We start from the raw sequence: 6,605 nt of genomic DNA, 5'->3' as shown, positions 1-6,605 counted from the left end.
ATTGTGTGTGGTAAAAATGAATGAAGATCTTGGAAAGGCCAACCCAGTTTCTCTAAGCCTCAGTTTCCTTATCTGTCAAACAGGAATAATAATACACTAAGAGGCACTGGATAGAGGCAGCAATGTGGCACAGGGGATAAAGTGCTGGACTCAAGAATCAGGAATACCCAAGTTCAAATCTGGCCTCAGACATCTCTTAGCTATGTGACCCTGGGCCAAATCGCCTAATTGCTTGTCTTAATTTCCTCAGCTATAAAATGGAGATTATTATATCACCAGCCACCTAGGGTTGTCATGCATCTCAAATGAGATAGTATTTGTAAAATGCCTAACAGTCCTCGGCACATTGTAGGTGCTAAATAAATGCTTGTTTCCTTCCTTAGAGTCAGAGTGACCTGGATTCAAGTGCCACCTTTGACACCGTGTAGTTTCTGTGATTCTGATGGAGACACTTAATTTCTTAGTGCTCTAAACAACTGTCTACACTAAAAGTTGTGAAAAAGATAGCAACCTGCACTGGGAGAGAGAGTTTTCTCAACTGAGAGCTCTTTATTCCAACCCAGAGCTCCTATAAAGGGAAGATTTATTTATTTAATTTATTCATTCACTCATGCTTTTTAGAGGGAACGCAGGGCAATTGGGGTTAAGTGACTTGCCCAAGGTCAAACGGCTAGTAAGTATGGCAGGTGTCTGAGGCTGGATTTGAACTCAGGTCCTTCTGACTCCAGGGCTCTATTCACTGCACCACCTAGCCATCCCAGGGGAAGATTTATTTTTAAAGAATCAGAAAACAAAATGATTTACGCAACACTGAAGTGATCCTGTCCAGGATGTACTCTTACTTTGACTCCTAAGTAGCATTAGGGTGCTTCAGTGACTCAGCCATCATTATGATGTTGTTTTCTCCCCGGAAACCACTGTAGATTTAACTACAGGCAGTTGGACTCAATATGTATTGGCCTCAAAATGAACCCTGAAAGGTGTTAAAAATCAAGACCAGATATCAGAGTGCTTACCTATCACTTGGTTCTTGTTCATAAAAGCAGAAAACAGAATGTTCAGTTGTTATCTGATGTTAGATCAGATAAAGGTTGTCCCCCTCGTCGAAACTTAGGGGAACCTTTGAAGCCTGTTTGTTTCATGCCAACTTTCCTGATCCCCCAAAGTTATAATAACTTTTCCCCTCAACGTCCCATTTTGTAAACTCTAATGTGTTTATGTATGTTGTATATTATAACTATATGTGTTTGTGTAAGCTCCCTGAGGGCAGGTACTTGTTTCTTATTTAAACTTTGTATCTCTCCGATACCTAACATAGAGCTGCTACATATACAGTCATCCAGCATTTGTTAAGTGCTTACGATGTCGCAGGTGGCACAGTGGCTAGAATGTCAGGTCTGGAGTCAGGAAGAGTTCAAATCTGGCCTCAGACACTTACTAGTTGTGTGACCCTGGGCAAGTTGTTTAACCCTGTTTGCCTCAGTTTCCTCATCTGTCAAATGAGGTGGAGAAGGAAATGCAAACCACTCCATTATCTTTGCCAAGAAAACTCCAAATGGGGTTGCAAAGAGTTAGAGATGACTGAACAATAGCAAATGTGCCAGTCACCATGTTAAGCATTGAGGTTATTAAGAAAGCCCACAAGGAGAGTATATTCTAACAAGAGAGACAGCATGCAAATAATGAGATAAATGTAAAATTATAGGCAGAATAGATAAAAGGACTCTGAAAAAGGAAAGCAATCAGATTATTGATTCATTAGGTAATGACTAAATATTCATCAAATGAATAAATGTAAGGATGAGGCAGGAGAACAGAAAATAGATAATTAAATAAGGTTGCTACAGCAAAACCAGTGGGCAAAGACTATCCAGGTTAACACAGCCATGACTTAGGTACCAGCCAAGACCCAAGATACTAGAAAGAATTCAGAGCTAAAGAAGGAAGAGTTAACCTGCGGGATCCACTTCCTGCAGCTTATCAGAAGACTGCTACCGAGACAACACTGTCTTCTTTGCTGCTCACTTTTGGGCATAGTACCAGATAATGACTGGGCCTTTTGATTGCAGGCAATCTAGGAAGCAGGTGTAAACCTTTGACCCGTCCACACCTGCCTCATGAGATCAAGACTGGAGCCAGTGGTACGTGTGGTACAGAGAGCCATGACCTGGGAAATGGCAATCCTGGGTTTGAATCCCAACCTGTAGAACCTTGAACAAAAAGTCACTTTAACTCTGTGGGCATCAGTTTCCTTATCTGTAAATTAAGGGCTTTGGATAAAATGATTTCTAGGCTCTATCCAGTCCTAAAAATGATGGTTGGATCCAAGTGAAGAATCACTAACAAGAAGATGTGTACCCCTCCTCAGCAGGTCTTCTTAGCTTGCTTGAGTCAGTGTATGGGAGGGCCTGAACTTAGACCTCAGCTTCCAGATACTTCTGGCACTGCTCTTTGAGCCTCTAGCCACCCCAGTAGATGAGGTATTCTAATATCTGACCCTGGGAGCTCTTTGTGCCCTTGGAACTACACAAGCTTTAACAAGGTGGACATAGAAAGATAGAGGCTAATGTCCTTACTGGTAGCTTTGGTGAACTAAAACAACTATTAGGCAACAGCAATTCTCCCCAGGACTTAGCACATAGAAGGAGCTTAATAAATATTTATTTAGGAGTGGCTAGGTGGCACAGTGAATAGGGTACCGGCCCTGGAGTCAGGAGGACCTGAGTTCAAATCTGGCCTCAGACACTTAACACTAGCCGTGTGACCTTGGGCAAGTCACTTATCCCCAACTGCCCTGTTTTCCCCACTCCAAAAAAAAAGGAATAAATATTTATTGACCATCTGCGCATAAGGTCCAGTCCTCTTGCCTCTAATGTTTTCCCTGCAACTCTACCCTTAGCATCCCTAGTCATTTCCAACATCAACTCAATTCTTCCTACCAAGATGGCTCTTTGAACAGGAAGCAGAACTCCCAACTCCTACATACCTTCTCCAGCAAAACCTAAAGTTCATACTAGCCTGAATAATGATCAAGAAATTGAATGACATTGTCTAGCCCAGAATTGTACAGAAAGTCAGGCAGAAATCCAAAAGGTCCCCTCCAGTAAGGTGAGTGCCAGAACAACCAGAGATGGGACATATGTAGTCTACAAGGTTCTGAATCCAAACAAAGGAGGAACAGAGGGTTCCCAAGAGAAGGCCCCAAGATGGTCAGAAAGCCTCTGGGTGGGAAGGGTCTCTACCCCTTTCTCTCCCTGTCACCACCAGAGACATGAAGATTCTTTTCTGCTCTGGACATGCCCTGGTTGGGTGACTTCGGACAAATCACTTAATTTCTCATTGTCCCACACAATTCTCTAAGACCTTTAATTGTGGATCAGGTGCCAGTGTGTATCAGTAGAAATATTTCCTTATTAGGAGTTCCCTACACCAGTGAAATTACAGGAGAAGACACAAAGAAACCAACAATATGCATTTATCTGGTGCTTTTGAAATTCGTTAAAGACTACATGCATTACTTTCCCCCATGAGACTGTGAGTTTTACCTTTCTTTGTACAGCCAGTGCTTAGCCCAGTACCTGACACATAGTTGGTACTTAATAAATGCTTATTGACTGACTGTCTCAGTGCATCCCAACAACAACGGTCCGAGGTAGATACTATGGGAATCACTCTTTTTTGCATGGGAGTGGATCAAGGTTTAGAGGCTGAGGGATTTGTCCATGGTCACACATGAGACATGGGATTATAACCCAAGTCTTTGACTCCAGGGTCAGCAGGTTCTCTACTATGTCACACTCTCTCTTAAAGCCCATTGTGGGGGTTGATTAGGTGCTGACCATTGTGAATGCCAATTTCACTTGATATGATTCTAACCTCAGGTGACCAGGAATAATCTTTTGGCACATCCATTTGCATTTACATCATTGTGCTGTCTGTCCCACGTGGGCCCTGTGCCCCTGCTTGCCCTGTGCAGAAAATGTTTATCCTTCTATTTTCCTCTCCAGCTTTGAAGAGGCTGGTTCTGCAGCCCTTGGTTGGGCCTGCACTGCAGTGAGCTGAATGAAGGGACCAGCCTTCTGCATGAAAGGAAAAGGGCTGTGGAAATATTAATGACCACAGGAGGGCAGGGCCAATTCAAAGGCAACAAAAAACAGGATAAGAAGCAACTGTTCACATTTTGGTTAGCAACAAGGTGTGAGTTGTTTGCGGCTGCATGGAAATGGAAGGAGAAGGCAAGCTTCCTAACACAATGGCAAAGAGGAAATCCAGTCCAAACGCAGCAGGGTTTCCACAGACAGAGAACATTGTGTAAGGAGGGAAGATGATGTGGACGAAAGAGGCGATGGTTGGTACAATGCCGCAAATGAGCTCTCAGCAAGTAATCTGTCCCCAGATAAAGACTGTTACCAGACAGAGACGGAGAGAGAGACACAGAGACAGAGACAGAGAGAGAACTGGCTTGGACTTTGACACACTAATCAACCAAAAAACATTTATTAAGCACCTCCTAGGTACAAGATGCTGGGTATAGGAATAAAATGAACTAAAGACTTCCTACTCTTAAGGAGCGCTTACATTTGACAGGGAAAGATAAACATATACACTGAAGGAAATAGCAAGAGAATAAATACAAATTAATAAAACAAAAACTCTATTATTATCTATTAGGCACATGATATGATCAGACCCTCCTGAAAGTATTCCTCAGGAGGAATACTTTGACTCTTGGTAGGATCAGAATTTAAAATGATAACAATTAATTAAAACTCCTCTGGATTTCTTGTATCTATTTATGGCTTTTTAAAAATGAAGTTATATCAACATCCTGTTCAAAGTACCATAATGATCGCCAAGTAAATTATATTGGAGATTTCTGAAATAGGATCTTATGTAAGGTGGTTTGGGAGGGAGCACTCATACTTAGCTAGTTGGGGGATTGGGAAAAGTTTCATGTAGTAAGTGTCTGAGAGGCATCTTGAAGGAAGCAGATTATATGATTTTATGAAGCAGAGATACGGACAGAATGCACACCAAGGTTGGAAAAAATAGGTTGGGACCAGGTTCTGGAGGGTGATCTGGACAGAAGCAGGCCCAAGAGAGAGCTCCAGAAGGAACCCAGTTAATTAAGTGATATATTCTAATGGCTTGATTCTATTATATTGTGGAAAAGAGAAAGAGGGGTGTGTAGATATGTGCATGTTCACATACAACACCTGTTTTCTCCTTTCCCTCATATATCATTAACATGCCATGAATGAATGAAACACTTAATAAGTGCTTACTATATGGGTCAGGCACCGTGCTAAGTGCCAGGGATACAAATTTTAAAAGCTAGGCAGTGTCTGTCTAGTCAAAAGGAGAAAACACATATAGGTGAATGGTAGACAGGGAAGAGTTTTTGTCTGGGGGAGTCAGGGAGATGGTGAGTGGAGCCAAAGGGCTAGAACTTTCTGTCTTGGTGTCTGTCTCTGTCTCTCCTCCTCTGTCTTTGTCTTTCTATCTCTGCTTCTCTTTAGCTCTCTTTCTGTCCTTTCTTCCCTCCCTACTTCCCCTCCCTTCCACCCTTCCTTTCTCCCTCTCTTCTTTTCTTCCATCTTTCCTTCCTTCCTTCCTCCCTCCTTCCTTTCTTCTTTCCTCCTCCTTCTCTCTTTCCCTCCCTTCCTCCTTCTCTCGTGTCTTCCCTCCATCCCCCCTTCCTTCCTTCCTTTCCTCCTTCCTTCCTTCCTCCTTTTCTCCCTCCCTCCCTCCACAAGTAATGCCTATATGTCACCAAATTAGCACTACCACAAAATGAAATCAGAATTCAGGGCTGCCAAACCACTTATGATGCTCTTTTTTAGGTCTTATTTTGGAGCAAGGTTTTGCAGACTCATGGTTCATTTCTGGCAGTGTCAAGTAGCAGGGGCCTTTAGATCACATCCCAAGCTCACGAAGATTGAAAGGTGGGGCCTCAAAATGCTAAAGCTCAGAGCCCTATGTGAAGCTGCACATGTCCCAAGGGGTCTACTCCAGGGCAAAAGGTGGCTTTTAGTGCTTTCTTTCCAGGGAAACTTTATACCGTTCTATGAGGGTCCTGGAGATTCTGACCCCTAGGAGATTCCCAAGCTGCTCATAATGGTCATCCCATAGACTCCCCAAAGTAAACCTGAGTTAGAAGCACAGGAAGGCCAGACCAGCAATCTAACAGTTTTCCCTGCTAATCAGATAACCAGCTCATGGCTCTCCACCAGGTGGCAGGGGGAGAAAGCAGCAGCTACTGAAGACAAGTTGGCACTAATTAATTTCCTCCACCCTCAATGTTTCTTCTTTGTAATGAAGGAAAGTGTCATCAAGGCAGACATTAAAGTAGAAAAATGGTGGCTGGGGGTAGGGATGGGGGAAGGGACAAAAGAAATGAAGGGGATAAAAGACTTAGCAGATTTGTTTGGCTTTCAGTTCTTTCTCTCCTTTTCTATCTCTGACTACAAATTTCCCTTAGAAGGGTGTGGTTCTCAGGAAATCAGACTGGACCACTTGAGGGAGGAAAGAGAGACAGAGAGAGGGGGGAGAGAGGGAGAGAGAGAGAGAGAGAGAGAGAGAGAGAGAGAGAGAGAGAGAGAGAG

General features: G+C 43.1%; 1 protein-coding gene and 1 long non-coding RNA gene across 4 annotated transcripts in view; one reads left to right on the top strand and one right to left on the bottom strand.

Annotated features, from left to right (window-relative positions):
• The window catches only part of GPR156 (G protein-coupled receptor 156), a 133,831-nt gene that overhangs the window by 58,555 nt on the left and 68,671 nt on the right, over nucleotides 1–6,605 (top strand). The window lies entirely within an intron of this gene.
• LOC138147466 (uncharacterized) overlaps nucleotides 1–6,605 on the bottom strand; it is a 33,443-nt gene that overhangs the window by 8,643 nt on the left and 18,195 nt on the right. The window lies entirely within an intron of this gene.

Source organism: Petaurus breviceps, unplaced genomic scaffold (genome assembly GCF_028583685.1).
Source record: "Petaurus breviceps papuanus isolate PSGF00001 unplaced genomic scaffold, PetGlider_PUasm1.0 90792, whole genome shotgun sequence".
In the NCBI taxonomy this organism is placed as follows: domain Eukaryota; kingdom Metazoa; phylum Chordata; class Mammalia; order Diprotodontia; family Petauridae; genus Petaurus; species Petaurus breviceps.
Note: the sequence above shows the minus strand (reverse complement) of the source record. Positions and strands in the feature narration are given on the sequence as shown.